Below are 15,197 nucleotides of genomic sequence, written 5' to 3'. Positions count from 1 at the left end.
GGGTGGGGTTACACTGTAAGCTGGTCTGGCTTACATGCTACACATCCAGTAATGATGATCTTCTGCTGATAAATCACTGATTGCTATACTGTAGTTTCAATACAATCTACTGATCAAGCGAGACACCCCTGTAATCAGGCTTTCTGCCCCTACATTATTCTCCATAAAGCTCCTATTCACACAATGGGGGTGAAAAGTGTGTTCTTTTGGCCTCTGGCGGTCTCTTTACTATTTCCTCTACACTGAGCCTGCAATGACACTGATGTTGCCTGTGTGTTTTGATTGTTTTTCTCTTTGCCTCTAAAGATTCTGGCCCAGGTTCTCTCCTTTAAATTCAGTGATGCTTTCTGTGTAACCTCTTCCCCCATAAGGGACTCCGCATTGTGGCAAATGGTTATCTGTTTCCTGAAACAGGAAATTGGCTATTCCTTTTGTGAAAATGTGAAATGGGGTTAAAACATCATTTTAGTGGTAAAAATGTAATTTTTTTCTTCACTGCCCAGTAGTGTAAAATTCTGTGGCACACCTGTGGTGTCAACATGCTCCCTGCACCCCCAGAGTACTTCATTGAGGGGTGTAGTGTGTAAAATTCTCCAGTCCAATATTGTGTCCTTTCCTTCTGAACTTTGCACTGCACCTTAATAGTAGTTCATGATTACATGGAGGGTATTGGTGCTCTCAGGAAAAATTACACAACAAACTATGGGGTCCATTTTTGTTTATCTGCCCCTATAAAAATTAAAATCTTGGGGCTAAACTTTTTTTTCTTTGTCGCCCCATTGGGAGACCCAGACAATTGGGTGTATAGCTTCTGCCTCTGGAGGCCACACAAAGTATTACACTTTTAAAAAAGTGTAACCCCTCCCCTCTGCCTATACACCCTCTCGTGGACCACGGGCTCCTCAGTTTTATGCTTTGTGTGGAAGGAGGCACACATCCACTCATGCATTTTCATACATAGTTATGACAGATGGAAGAAAAGAGGACCCCGATGGGGTCCCCGGCATGTTCCCTTCTCACCCCACTATGTCGGCGGTGTTGTTAAGGTTGAGGTACCCATTGCGGGTACGGAGGCTGGAGCCACATGCCGTCTCCTTCACCATCCCTTATGCGGCTCTGGGAGAAGTGGGATCCTAAGCAGTCATCCATGTGCTGGGACCGTGCTCCATCCGCAGCCCCTGGTGGAACCTCCCGGACCGGAGCTTCTTCACCCCCAGGGACCGGGCCCTGCAACTTCAAGGTACTCTGTGTCCCCATGTGGGGACTGTACAGGGAGGGAGGTCGCACCTTCTCCCCGGAAGCCGCGGTAGTTCCGTCCGTTGTTTTTTCGGCGGACTTCCGCGCCGACTGTGCCTGTTTGTCGGGCGCAGCCTTAAATTTAGTCCCTGGCTTCGCCGCGGCCTAGTCGCGAAAAATCCCGCCCCCGAGCCTGCCTGTCAGGGGAAAGGGCGGGATTACCGAAATGACGTCGGCTTTGAGGGCTGGAGCATCTTTGCATGTCTTCCCCCCCCCCCCCCTCCCTCGGCTCCACCCTTCTCCCTTCCCCTGAGACCTCCGGCGACCATTTTTAGCATTCTGCCGGTGGATGCTACTCAGCGGCAAAGCTCTGCAGCTCCGGGGGATCCACGACAGGGAATCTGGAGGACACACTCCACTCGTTAGCGGTTGGTAAGCCACACCGGTCACCCGGTGCTGGTCCCCCTACGGTGCCGGGATATATATATATATATATATAATATATATATATATATATATATATATATATATATATATATATATATAGATATAGATATAGATATAGATATAGATATATAGAGATATATATATAGATATATAGATATATAGAGATATATATAGATATATAGAGATATAGATATATAGATATAGATAGAATCTGTTCGGAAAGGCTGTATACCCTTTACCCATATACCCTCAGTGGTCACTCTCCTAAGAGACAACAGCATGTCGTCCACAAGGAGCAAAGCTACTAAGGCACAGATTTTTTTCGCGGCCTGTACCTCTTGTGGGGCTATGTTGCCTGCGGGATCCACCTACCCTCACTGTGATCAATTCTCGACTCCTGCCACGCTTGCTCAGCCGGAGCCTCGGACACTTGTGGACCCCTCGGCTCATGTAGATCCCCCTGCTCCCCCTGAGCAGTCTGCAGGGACAGAGTCACCGTCGTTGGCCTCTTTCGCTGAGAAACTCTCCCAGTCACTTTCTCAATCCATTGCACAGTCTATGGACAAATGGTCATCTAAGCTCCTGGAGGCATTGCAGTCCAGACCGGGCCCTTCACAGGCCCCGGCCCCTGTTAGTTTGTCTCCTCCAGGCCCTTCTCGGTCTGCGCTGCAGCGCGCTCCCAGGATAGCCCCTAGGTCCCAGGCGGAGGACTCCTGCCCGGATCGCAGACCCAGGCCGGCTAAGCGGCCTCGCTTGGGACTCTTCCCCGGCCTCCTCACGCTGCTCTGGATCCCAGCTTGAGGACTCTCAGGAAGACGAGGCGGATGTGGGAGCTCAGGGCTCTGACCCTGACTTTGCCCTTAACCTTGATGTCCCTGAGGGAAACATCAGTAAAGATTAGTAAATGATCTTATCTCGTCCATCAACCAGGTGTTGGATCTCTCACCCCCACCTCCTCCTGCGGAGGAGCCGGCTTCTCAGCAGGAGAAACACCAATTTCGATTCCCAAAACGTACGCGCAATACGTTTTTTGATCACTCTAACTTCAGGGACGCTGTCCAGAAGCCCAGAGCGGTTCCGGACAAGCGCTTTGCTAAACTGCACACTGACACGCGTTATCCCTTTCCACCTGAAGTCGTTAAGGGCTGGGCACACTCCCCCAAGGTGGATCCTCCAGTCTCTAGATTGGCTGCTAGGTCCGTTGTGTCTGTTGCCGATGGCTCATCCCTGAAGGATGCCACTGACAGACAGATAGAGCTCTTGGTGAAGTCTATTTATGAGGCCACGGGCGCGTCTTTCGCCCCGGCCTTTGCGGCCGTGTGGGCTCTCCAAGCAATCTCGGCATGTCTGACTGAGATTAATGCAGTCACGCGGAATTCTGCTCCGCATGTTTCTTCCTTGACCTCTCAGGCATCAGCATTTTCGTCCTACGCCATGAACGCAGTTTTGGACTCCGCTAGCCGTACGGCTGTGGCATCCGCTAACTCCGTGGCAGTCCGCAGGGCCATGTGGCTGCGCGAATGGAAAGCAGACTCTGCTTCCAAAAGGTTCTTAACTGGTTTGCCTTTTTCTGGCGACCGTTTGTTTGGCGAACGGTTGGATGAGATTATTAAGGAATCCTCGGGAAAGGACTCCTCCTTACCCCAGTCCAAACCTAAGAGACCTCAGCAGAGGAAAATCCAATCGAGGTTTCGGTCCTTTCGTCCCTCCGCCCAAGACCCAATCCTCTTCGTCCAACCGGCCGGAGAAAGGCCAGAGGAACTCCTATGCGTGGCGGTCCAAGTCACGCCCCCAAAAGGCCGCGGGAGGCACTGCCTCCAAGACGGCCTCCACATGACTCTCGGCCTCCTCTAGCCACATCCTCGGTCGGTGGCAGGCTCTCCCGCTTTGGCGACGCCTGGTGGCCACACGTTCAAGACCGATGGGTGAGAGACATTCTGTCTCATGGTTACAGGATAGAGTTCAGCTCTCGACCTACGGCTCGTTTCTTCAGAACCTCCCCACCCCCCGCACAGTCCGACGCACTTTTTCAGGCAGTGGACGCTCTAAAGATAGAAGGAGTTGTGATTCCCGTTCCCCTTCAGGAACGTGGTCGCGGATTTTACTCCAACTTGTTCGTGGTGCCAAAAAAGGACGGGTCATTCCGTCCCGTTCTGGACCTCAAGCTGCTCAACAGACATGTGAGAACCAGACGGTTTCGGATGGAATCTCTCCGCTTGGTCATCGCCTCGATGTCACAAGGAGACTTCCTAGCATCGATCGACATCAAAGATGCTTATCTCCATGTGCCGATCGCACCCGAACAGCAACGTTTCCTGCGTTTCGCCATCGGGGACGAACACCTCCAATTCGTGGCATTGCCTTTCGGCCTGGCGACAGCCCCACGGGTTTTCACCAAAGTCATGGCATCCGTCGTGGCGGTCCTGCACTCTCAGGGCCACTCGGTGATCCCTTACTTGGACGATCTCCTAGTCAGGGCCCCTTCTCGGGTGGCGTGTCAACGAAGTCTTACCGTCACTCTGGCGACTCTCCAGCAGTTCGGGTGGATCATCAATTTCCCGAAATCCAAGTTGACGCCGACCCAATCACTGACTTACCTCGGGATGGAGTTTCATACCCAGCCAGCATTAGTCAAGCTACCGCGGGACAAACAGCTTTTCTTCGGCGCTCCATTGGGAGACCCAGACGATTGGGTGTATAGCTACTGCCTCCGGAGGCCACACAAAGTATTACACTAAAAAGTGTAAGGCCCCTCCCCTTCTGCATATACACCCCCCGTGGGATCACGGGCTCCTCCGTTTTATGCTTTGTGCGAAGGAGGTCAGACATCCACGCATAGCTCCACTGTTTAGTCAGCAGCAGCTGCTGACTATGTCGGATGGAAGAAAAGAGGGCCCATACTAGGGCCCCCAGCATGCTCCCTTCTCACCCCACTTTTGTCGGCGGTGTTTGTTAAGGTTGAGGTACCCATTGCGGGTACGGAGGCTGGAGCCCACATGCTGCTTTCCTTCCCCATCCCCCTGAGGGCTCTGGGTGAAGTGGGATCTTACCGGCCTCCAGGCTCTGAGGCCGGGCTCCATCCACAGACCCGGAGATCCTGCTGGAATGGAGCTGAGTATCGTCAGGGACAAGGCCCTGCAACGTTAAGGTACTCTGTGTCCCCGTACAGACCACGCACACACACACCAGCATGCTGGGTGTGTTAGTGCGCCGGGGACAACAGCGCTGCGCGCTGGGGCTATACTCACTGCAGCTTAGCTGAGTGAGTTAATGTGTGGGAAACTGCCGAGCCGGCCGCTGCTAGAAGCTGCGGCGCGGATGAGACTTGTGGTGCGCCGGGGACTTCCGCGCTGACCGTGCTTTTACGACGGCAGCGCTTATAAATCGAGTCCCCGGCTTTTGCGGCCTAGTTTCGTTTCCTTCCCGCCCCCGGGCCTGCCAGTCAGGGAAGGGGCGGGACGCTGTACAGTGGTCAGCACCGAGGGCTGGAGTCTTATTTACATACTCCAGCCCCCTCACTGGGCACAGTGAGACGCCAGTTTCCCGCTCGTTGTCTGGGGCACGCCCACGGCCCGCCCCTCTTCACAGGACGCCGGCAGCCATTCCTGCATGCAGTCTAAGCTGGAGAACGGACACAGGCTCTGGGAGACCCGGTCAAGGGATTCTGGCGACCACACACCCGCTTAAGCGGGCGGTAAGCAGCACCTTGGTGCTGACCCCACTAGTGCCACAGTGTTTTGTGTACTTTATGCTTGTACCTATATTTGCACTGTACGGTCGCTTCTTGGCTAGATACCCCTGGATTGCTCTGAGGAGACAACAGCATGTCGTCCGCAGAAAAGCAAGGGTGCCAAGGCACAGGCTTTCTATGCTGTCTGTACTGCATGTGAGGCTGTTTTACCGGCAGGTTCCACTAACCCCCATTGGGTAGAGTCTCTGCTAGTGGTGGCCCAGAGAGAGCCACCTGTGAAACTGTCCAGAGGACAGAGTTTGCAGTTTTTTGCGGATAAAATGTCTGGGACTATGACCAAGATTCTAGAAACTTGCAGTCCAGGCCGGTGACTCAGACAATGGGCACTGTTGAACAATGCCCCCCGGTCTCCCTCAGTTGGAACTAATACGTGCTCCAAGGGGGTCCCATACATCCCAGGCTGAAGGCTCTGCACGGACAACAGTCCCAGTCAGCCTAAGCGAGCTCGCTGGGAGAGACCCTCGACTTCACACACTAGTCAGGGTCTCAGCGAGAGGATTCTCTGTATGATGAGGCAGAGGTAGCTGATCAGGATTCTGATCCTGAGACCGCTTTCAATCTGGATGCTCCTAATAGTGACGCCATGGTGAACGATCTCATAGCGTCCATCAATAGACTGGTGGATATTTCTCCCTCAGCCCCTCCAGTGGAGGAGTCAGCTTCGCAGCAGGAGAAATTCCATTTCAGGTATCCCAAGCGTAAATTCAGTACTTTTTTGGGCCACTCTGACTTCAGAGAAGCAGTCCAGAAACACCACGCTTATCCAGACAAGCGTTTCTCCACACGTCTTAAGGATACACGTTATCCCTTTCCCCCTGACGTGGTCAAGCGCTGGACCCAGTGTCCAAAGGTGGATCCCCCAATCTCCAGGCTTGCGGCTAGATCCATAGTTGCAGTGGAAGATGGGACTTCACTTAAAGATGCCATTGTCAGACAGATGGACCTCTGGTTGAAATCTGTCTATGAAGCTATCGGCGTGTCGTTTGCTCCGGCATTCGCAGCCGTATGGGCGCTCCAAGCTATTTCAGCTGGTCTTGCGCAGGTGGACACTGGCACACGTATATCTGTGCTGCAGATGGCGTCCTTAACCTCGCATATGTTTGCATTGCGACTTACGCTATTAATGCTGTCCTGGACTCTACGAGCCGTACGTCAGTGGCGTCCGCCAACTCCGTGGTTTTTACGCAGAGCCTTGTGGTTAAGGGAATGGAAGGCAGATTCTGCTTCCAAAAAGTGTTTAACCAGTTTGCCATTATCTGGTGTCAGACTGTTTGGTGAGCGATTGGATGAAATCATTAAACAGTCCAAGGGTAAGGATTCTTCCTTACACCAGCCCAGATCAAACAAAACCCAACAGAGGAAAGGACAGTCGAGGTTTCGATCCTTTCCAGGCTCGGGCAGGTCCCAGTTTTCCTCGTCCATAAGGACTCAAAAGGCTCAGAGGGGCTCAGATTCCTGGCGGGCTCAATCACGCCCAAAGAAGGCAGCCGGAGGAACCGCTACCAAGGCGGTTTCCTCATGACTTTCAGCCCTCTCTCTCCGCATCCGCGGTCGGTGGCAGACTCTCCCGCTTTGGCGACATTTAGCTGCCACAGGTCAAAAACCGGTGGGTGAGAGACATTTTGTCTCACGTGTACAGGATAGAGTTCTGTTCTCGTCCTCCGGCTCGATTCTTCAGAACTTCCCCACCTCCCGACCGAGCCGATGCTCTTCTGCAGGCAGAAGGAGTGGTAATCCCTGTTCCTCTGCAGGAACAAGGTCACGGTTTTTACTCCAATCTGGTTGTGGTGCCAAAAAAGGACGGCTCTTTCCGTTCCGTTCTGGACCTATAACTGCTCAACACATGAAAACCAGGCGGTTCCGGATGGAATCCCTCCGCTCCGTCATTGCCTCAATGTCTCAAGGAGATTTCCTAGCATCAATAGACATCAGGATGCTTATCTCCACGTGCCGATTGCTCCAGAGCACCAGTGTTTGCTACGATTCGTTATAGAAGACGAGCGTCTTCAGTTCGTAGCCCTGCCCTTCGGTCTGGCGACAGCCCCACGGGTTTTCACCAAGGTCATGGCAGCAGTGGTAGCAGTCCTGCACTCTCAGGGTCACTCTGTGATCCCTTACTTGGATGATCTACTTGTCAAGGCACCCTCTCAAGAGGCATGCCAACACAGCCTGAACGTTGCGCTGGAGACTCTCCAGAGTTTCGGGTGCATCATCAACTTTTCAAAGTTAATTCTGACCCCGACCCAATCGCTGAGATATCTTGGCATGGAGTTTCATACTCTCTTAGCGATAGTGAAGCTTCCGCTGGACAAACAGCGTTCACTACAGACGGGGGTGCAGTCTCTACTTCAAGGCCAGTCACACCCCTTAAGACGCCTCATGCACTTCTTAGCGAAGATGGTAGCAGCAATGGAGGCAGTCCCTTTCGCGCAGTTTCATCTGCGTCCACTGCAATGGGACATTCTCCGCCAATGGGATGGGAAGTCGACGTCCCTAGACAGGAACGTCTCCCTTTCTCAGACGGTCAAGGACTCTCTTCAGTGGTGACTTCTTCCCACCTCATTGTCAAAAGGAAAGTCCTTCCTACCCCCATCCTGGGCGGTGGTCACGACAGACGCGAGTCTGTCAGGATGGGGAGCAGTCTTTCTCCACCACAGGGCGCAGGGTACGTGGACTCAGCAAGAGTCCACCCTTCAGATCAATGTTCTGGAAATCTGGGCAGTGTATCTTGCCCTGCAACCCTTCCAGCAGTGGCTGGAAGGCAAACAGATCCGAATTCAGTCGGACAACTCCACAGCGGTGGCATACATCAACCACCAAGGCGGAACACTCAGTCGGCAAGCCTCCCAGGCAGTACGGCGGATTCGGATGTGGGTGGAAGACAGAGCATCCACCATATCCGCAGTTCACATCCCGGGCGTAGAAAACTGGGAAGCAGACTTCTTCAGTCGCCAGGGTATGGACGCAGGGGAATGGTCTCTGCACCCGGACGTGTTTCAGGAAATCTGTAGCCGCTGGGGGATTCCGGACGTCGACCTAATGGCGTCTCGGCACAACAACAAGGTCCCGATTTTCATGGCGCGGTCTCGCGATCAAAGAGCTCTGGCGGCAGGCGCCTTAGTTCAGGATGGGTCGCAGTTCCAGCTACCCTATGTGTTTCCCCCTCTGGCACTGTTGCCCAGAGTGCTACGCAAGATCAGCTCCGATTGCCGCCGCGCCATCCTCGTCGCCCCAGACTGGCCGAGGAGGTCGTGGTACCCGGATCTGTGGCATCTCACGGTCGGCCAACCGTGGGCACTACCAGACCGGCCAGACTTACTGTCCCAAGGGCCGTTTTTTCTGTCTGAATTTTACGGCCCTGAACCTGACTGTGTGGCCATTGAGTCCTGGATCCTAGCGTCTTCAGGATTATCTCAAGACGTCATTGCCACCATGAGACGGGCTAGGAAGCCGACGTCTGCCAAGATCTACCACAGGACGTGGAAGATATTCTTATCTTAGTGCTCTGCTCAGGGAGTGTCTCCCTGGCCATTTGCATTGCCTACTTTTCTTTCCTTCCTGCTCTGGTTTGTAAAAAGGTTTGTCGCTCGGCTCCCTTAAAGGACAAGTCCCAGCGCTGTCTGTATTCTTTCAGAAGCGCCTAGCACGACTTCCTCAGGTACGCACGTTCCTGCAGGGGGTTTGTCACATTGTCCCTCCGTACAAGAGGCCGTTAGACCCATGGGATCTGAACAGGGTACTAATTGCTCTCCAGAAGCCGTCCTTCGAGCCTCTGAGGGATGTTTCACTTCTCGACTTTCACAGAAAGTGGCCTTCTGGTAGCGGTCACATCTCTTCGGAGAGTGTCCGAACTAGCAGCGCGGTCAGCCAAAGCTCCCTTCCTGGTGTTTCACCAAGACAAGGTAGTGCTGCGCCTGATTCCGGAGTTCTCCCTAAGGTGGTATCCCCCTTTCTTCTCAATCAGGATATCTCCTTACCTTCCTTTTGTCCTCATCCAGTTCATCGATATGAAATGGATTTGCATTTGTTGGATCTGGTGAGAGCACTCAGAATCTACATTTCCCGCACGGCGCCCCTGCGCCGCTCGGATGCGCTCTTTGTACTTGACTCTGGTCAGCGTAAAGGGTCGCAGGCTTCCAAATCCACCCTGGCTCGATGGATCAAGGAACCAATTCTTGAAGCCTACCGTTCTGCTGGGCTTCCGGTTCCATCAGGGCTGAAGGCCCATTCTACCAGAGCCGTGGGTGCGTCCTGGGCATTACGGCACCAGGCTACGGCTCAGCAGGTGTGCCAGGAAGCTACCTGGTCGAGTCTGCACACTTTCCCAAGCATTATCAGGTGCATACCTACGCTTAGGCGGATGCCAGCCTAGGTAGAAGAGTCCTGCAGGCGGCGGTTGCCTCCATGTAGGGAAGGGCTGTTTTACGGCCCTAACTTGAGGTATTAATTTACCCACCCAGGGACTGCTTTTGGACGTCCCAATCGTCTGGGTCTCCCAATGGAGCGCCGAAGAAGAAGGGAATTTTGTTACTTACCGTAAATTCCTTTTCTTCTAGCTCCAATTGGGAGACCCAGCACCCGCCCTGTTTCCTTCGGGATTTTTGGTTTTTTCGGGTACACATGTTGTTCATGTTGAATGGTTTCAGTTCTCCGATGTTCCTTCGGATTGAATTTGTTTAACCAGTTATTGGCTTTCCTCCTTCTTGCTTTTGCACTAAAACTGAGGAGCCCGTGATCCCACGGGGGGTGTATATGCAGAAGGGGAGGGGCCTTACACTTTTTAGTGTAATACTTTGTGTGGCCTCCGGAGGCAGTAGCTATACACCCAATCGTCTGGGTCTCCCAATTGGAGCTAGAAGAAAAGGAATTTACGGTAAGTAACAAAATTCCCTTCTCTCTGCAGGCGGGGGTGCAGTCACTTCTTCTGAGTCAGTCACACCCCTTAAGGCGCCTCATGCACTTCCTGGGGAAGATGGTTGCAGCTATGGAAGCAGTGCCGTTCGCGCAATTCCATCTACGGCCACTCCAATGGGACATTCTTCGCAAATGGGACAAGAGTTCGGCTTCCCTCGACAAGAACATCTCTTTCCCTCGCAACCAAAACATCACTTCAGTGGTGGCTCCTACCCACATCTCTCTCCCGGGGAAAATCCTTCCTACCCCCAACCTGGGCCGTGGTCACCACGGACGTGAGCCTGTCAGGTTGGGGAGCGGTTTTTCTCCACCACAGGGCTCAAGGAACCTGGACTCCAATAGAATCATCCCTTCAGATCAATATCCTGGAGACAAGGGCAGTATATCTAGCCCTATTGGCTTTCCATCGGTGGCTGGAGGGCAGGCAGATCCGAATCCAGTCGGACAACGCCACCGCCGTCACCTACATCAACCACCAAGGCGGCACTCGCAGTCGTCAAGCCTTCCAGGAAGTCCGGCGGATTCTGCAGTGGGTGGAAGTCACAGACTCCACCATCTCCGCAGTTCACATCCCGGGCGTAGAAAACTGGGAAGCAGATTTTCTCAGTCGTCAGGGCATGGACGCAGGGGAATGGTCTCTTCACCCAGACGTGTTTCAAGAGATCTGTCGCCGCTGGGGAACACCGGACGCCGATCTCATGGCGTCACGACACAACAACAAGGTCCCGGCCTTCATGGCACGGTCTCAGGATCACAGAGCTCTGGCAGCGGACGCTTTGGTCCAGGATTGGTCGCGGTTTCGACTGCCATATGTGTTTCCCCCTCTGGCGATGCTGCCCAGGGTACTACGCAAGATCCGGTCCGACTGCCGTCGCGCCATTCTCGTCGCTCCAGACTGACCGAGGCGGTCGTGGTATCCGGATCTGTGGCATCTCACGGTGGGTCAACCGTGGGCACTTCCAGACCGCCCAGACTTGCTATCAGAAGGCCCGTTTTTCCATCTGAATTCTGTGGCCCTCAACCTGACTGTGTGGCCATTGAGTCCTGGCTCCTAGCGTCTTCAGGGTTATCTCAGGATGTAATTGCCACCATGAGACAAGCCAGGAAGCCAACGTCCGCCAAGATCTATCACAGGTCTTGGCAAATCTTCTTATCCTGGTGCTCTGATAACGGTTTTCCTCCATGGCCGTTTCCCTTACCCACATTTCTTTCATTCCTACAATCTGGAATGGACAAGGGTTTGTCCCTCGGCTCTCTCAAGGGCCAAGTGTCGGCGCTCTCCGTGTTTTTTTCAAACGCGTCTAGCCAGGCGTCCGCACGTTCCTGCAGGGGGTTTGCCACATGGTCACACCTTACACACGTCCGTTGGAACCTTGGGATCTTAACAGGGTCCTGACGGCTCTTCAAAAGCCGCCTTTTGAGCCGCTGCGGGATGTCTCTCTCTCCCGTCTTTCTCAGAAGGTGGCCTTCCTGGTGGCAGTCACATCACTTCGGAGAGTGTCTGAGCTTGCAGCGCTGTCATGCAAAGCTCCCTTCCTGGTTTTTCACCAGGATAAGGTGGTTCTGCGTCCTGTCCCGGAATTTCTCCCTAAGGTGGTATCCCCTTTTCATCTAAATCAGGATATCTCCTTTTCTTCCTTTTGCCCTAATCCAATTCACCAGTGTGAAAAGGATTTGCACTCTTTGGATCTAGTGAGAGCACTCCGGGTCTACGTGTCTCGCACGGCGCCCCTGCGCCGTTCAGACGCGCTCTTTGTCCTTGTCGCAAGGCATGACCTCTGAACGCCAGAGGAGTGTCTGCTCCAGTAAGGGGGGGAATAGGAGTGCAGGGCAGGCAAGACAGGTACTGGTAGTGGGGGACTCAATTATTAGAGGGACAGATAGGGCAATCTGTCACAAAGACAGGGATCGCCGAACAGTGTGTTGTCTTCCTGGCGCTCGAGTTCGGCACATCGCTGATCGGGTTGACAGATTACTGGGAGGGGCTGGGGAGGACCCAGCGGTCATTGTACACATTGGCACAAATGACAAAGTTAGAGGTAGGTGGAAGGTCCTTAAAGATGATTTCAGGGAATTAGGTTGTAAGCTTAAAGCATGGACCTCAAAGGTGGTATTTTCGGAAATACTACCTGTGCCACGAGCCACACCAGAGAGGCAAAGAGAGATCAGGGAGGTTAACAGGTGGCTCAAGAATTGGTGTAGGAAAGAGGGTTTTGGGTTCCTGGAGAATTGGGCCGACTTTTCAGTTGGCTACAGATTCTATGCTAGGGATGGGCTGCATCTTAATGGGGAGGGTGCAGCTCTGCTGGGGCAGAAAATGGCTAGAAGGTTGGAGGAGTGTTTAAACTAGGAATGGGGGGCGAGGGTATTCACTTTATAGAAGGGGAATGTAGTGCAGATAGTGACCAGGGCACAAGTAATGAAATTGGGGGTGGTACGGGGGGAAGGGTTAGGACAGTCAATACAGTAAGCAGGAATATAGGTACAGAGTCATACGTAACGTGCATGTACACTAATGCCCGAAGCCTCACAAATAAGGTGGAGGAATTAGAATTAATATTGTTGGAAGAAAATTATGATATAGTGGGGATATCAGAGACATGGCTGGATGAGAGCTATGACTGGGCTGTTAATTTACAGGGTTATAGCCTATTCAGGAATGACCGTACAAATAAGCGAGGGGGAGGTGTGTGTCTATATGTAAAATCATCCTTAAAACCCATCCTGCGTGACAACAAATGTGAGGGTACTGAGAATGTAGAGTCCCTATGGGTGGAGATAAGGGGGGGGAGAATGAATAATAAAATACTGATAGGGGTGTGTTATAAGACGCCGAATATTATGGAAGAGGTAGAGAATCTCCTCATAAAGCAAATTGATAAAGCAGCGAGTCTCGGAGAGGTAATTATTATGGGGGACTTTAACTATCCTGATATAAATTGGGGAACAGAAACTTGCAGTTCCAGCAAAGGAAATAGATTTTTGATAACAATGAAAGATAATTACCTTTCACAAATGGTACAGGACCCCACAAGAGGGGGAGCACTACTAGACCTTGTACTAACCAATAGGCCAGACCGCATATCAAATATACAAGTTGGGGGTTACTTGGGGAATAGTGATCACAAAATAATAAGTTTTCATGTATTCTTTAGTAAGATGTATAGTAGAGGGGCTACAAGGACACTAAACTTCAGGAAAGCAAATTTTAAACGGTTGAGAGATGATCTAAGTGCAATGAACTGGGATGATGTACTAAGTAATAAAAGTACACAAAGCAAATGGGAGACTTTTATGAGCATCCTGAATAGGGCTTGTGCAGAAAATATACCCTATGGGAACAAACATTCTAGAAATAGGAGGAAACCCCTATGGCTAAATAGAGCTGTAAGGGAAGCAATAAAAGAAAAACAGAAAGCCTTAAAAGAATTAAAGAGGGTAGGTAGTGATGAGGCATTATATAATTATAGAAAATTAAATAAAATATGTAAAAAGCAAATTAAGTTAGCTAAGTTTGAGACAGAGAGACTCATTGCGAGAGAAAGTAAAAATAATCCTAAAATATTCTTTAACTACATAAACAGTAAAAAACTGAAAAGCGATAGTGTTGGCCCCCTTAAAAATAGTCTTGGTGAAATTGTGGAAGGGGATGAGGGTAAAGCCAACCTGCTGAATGACTTTTTTTCTACGGTTTTTATACAAGAAAATGCCATGGCAGATGACATGACCAGTGATGCCATAAATTCACCCTTGAATATTACCTGCTTAACCCAGCAGGAAGTACGCCGCCGCCTCGAAATCACTAAGGTTGACAAATCTCCGGGCCCGGATGGCATACACCCCAGAGTACTACAGGAATTGAGTTCTGTGATAGATAGACCATTATTTTTAATCTTCTCAGATTCCTTAATAACAGGGTCGGTACCGCAGGACTGGCGCATAGCAAATGTGGTGCCAATATTCAAAAAGGGGACAAAAACTGAGCCGGGAAATTATAGGCCGGTAAGTTTAACCTCTACGGTTGGTAAAATCCTTGAGGGTTTCTTGAGAGATGCTATACTGGAGTATCTCAAGAAAAATAACCTTATGACAGAGTATCAACATGGGTTTATGAGGGATCGATCCTGTCAAACTAATTTGATCAGCTTCTATGAAGAGGTAAGTTCAAGCCTGGACCAGGGAAATGCAGTGGATGTTGTGTATATGGACTTTTCAAAAGCTTTTGATACGGTGCCACACAAAAGGTTGGTACATAAAATGAGAATAATGGGGATAGGGGATAATATGTGTAACTGGGTTAAAAACTGGCTCAGTGATAGGAAACAAAGGGTGGTTATTAATGGTACGTACTCGGACTGGGTCTCAGTTCATAGTGGGGTACCACAGGGGTCAGTATTGGGCCCGCTTCTTTTCAACATATTTATAAATGACCTTGTTGGGGGCATGCGGAGTAGAATTTCAATATTTGCAGATGATACTAAACTCTGCAGGGTAATCAATACTGAGGAGGATAATTTTATATTACAGGGAGATTTATGTAAATTGGAGGATTGGGCTGAGAAGTGGCAATTGAAGTTTAATGTAGATAAATGTAAGGTCATGCACTTGGGTAGAGGAAATAACATTTATGATTATGTACTTAATTGTAGAACACTGGGTAAAACAGACACAGAAAAAGACTTGGGTGTATGGGTGGATGGTAAACTTCACTTTAGTGGACAGTGTCAGGCAGCTGCTGCCAGGGCTAATAAAATAATGGGATGTATTAAAAGAGGTATAAGTGTTCATGAAAAAAATATAGTTCTACCTCTGTACAAGTCACTAGTGCGACCGCACTTAGAATACTGTG

At 51.2% G+C, this 15,197-nt stretch overlaps 1 protein-coding gene across 1 annotated transcript in view; it reads left to right on the top strand.

Annotated features, from left to right (window-relative positions):
* The window catches only part of ANLN (anillin, actin binding protein), a 158,670-nt gene that overhangs the window by 90,122 nt on the left and 53,351 nt on the right, over positions 1-15,197 (top strand). The window lies entirely within an intron of this gene.

This window comes from Anomaloglossus baeobatrachus, chromosome 6 (assembly GCF_048569485.1).
Source record: "Anomaloglossus baeobatrachus isolate aAnoBae1 chromosome 6, aAnoBae1.hap1, whole genome shotgun sequence".
NCBI lineage: Eukaryota > Metazoa > Chordata > Amphibia > Anura > Aromobatidae > Anomaloglossus > Anomaloglossus baeobatrachus.
Note: the sequence above shows the minus strand (reverse complement) of the source record. Positions and strands in the feature narration are given on the sequence as shown.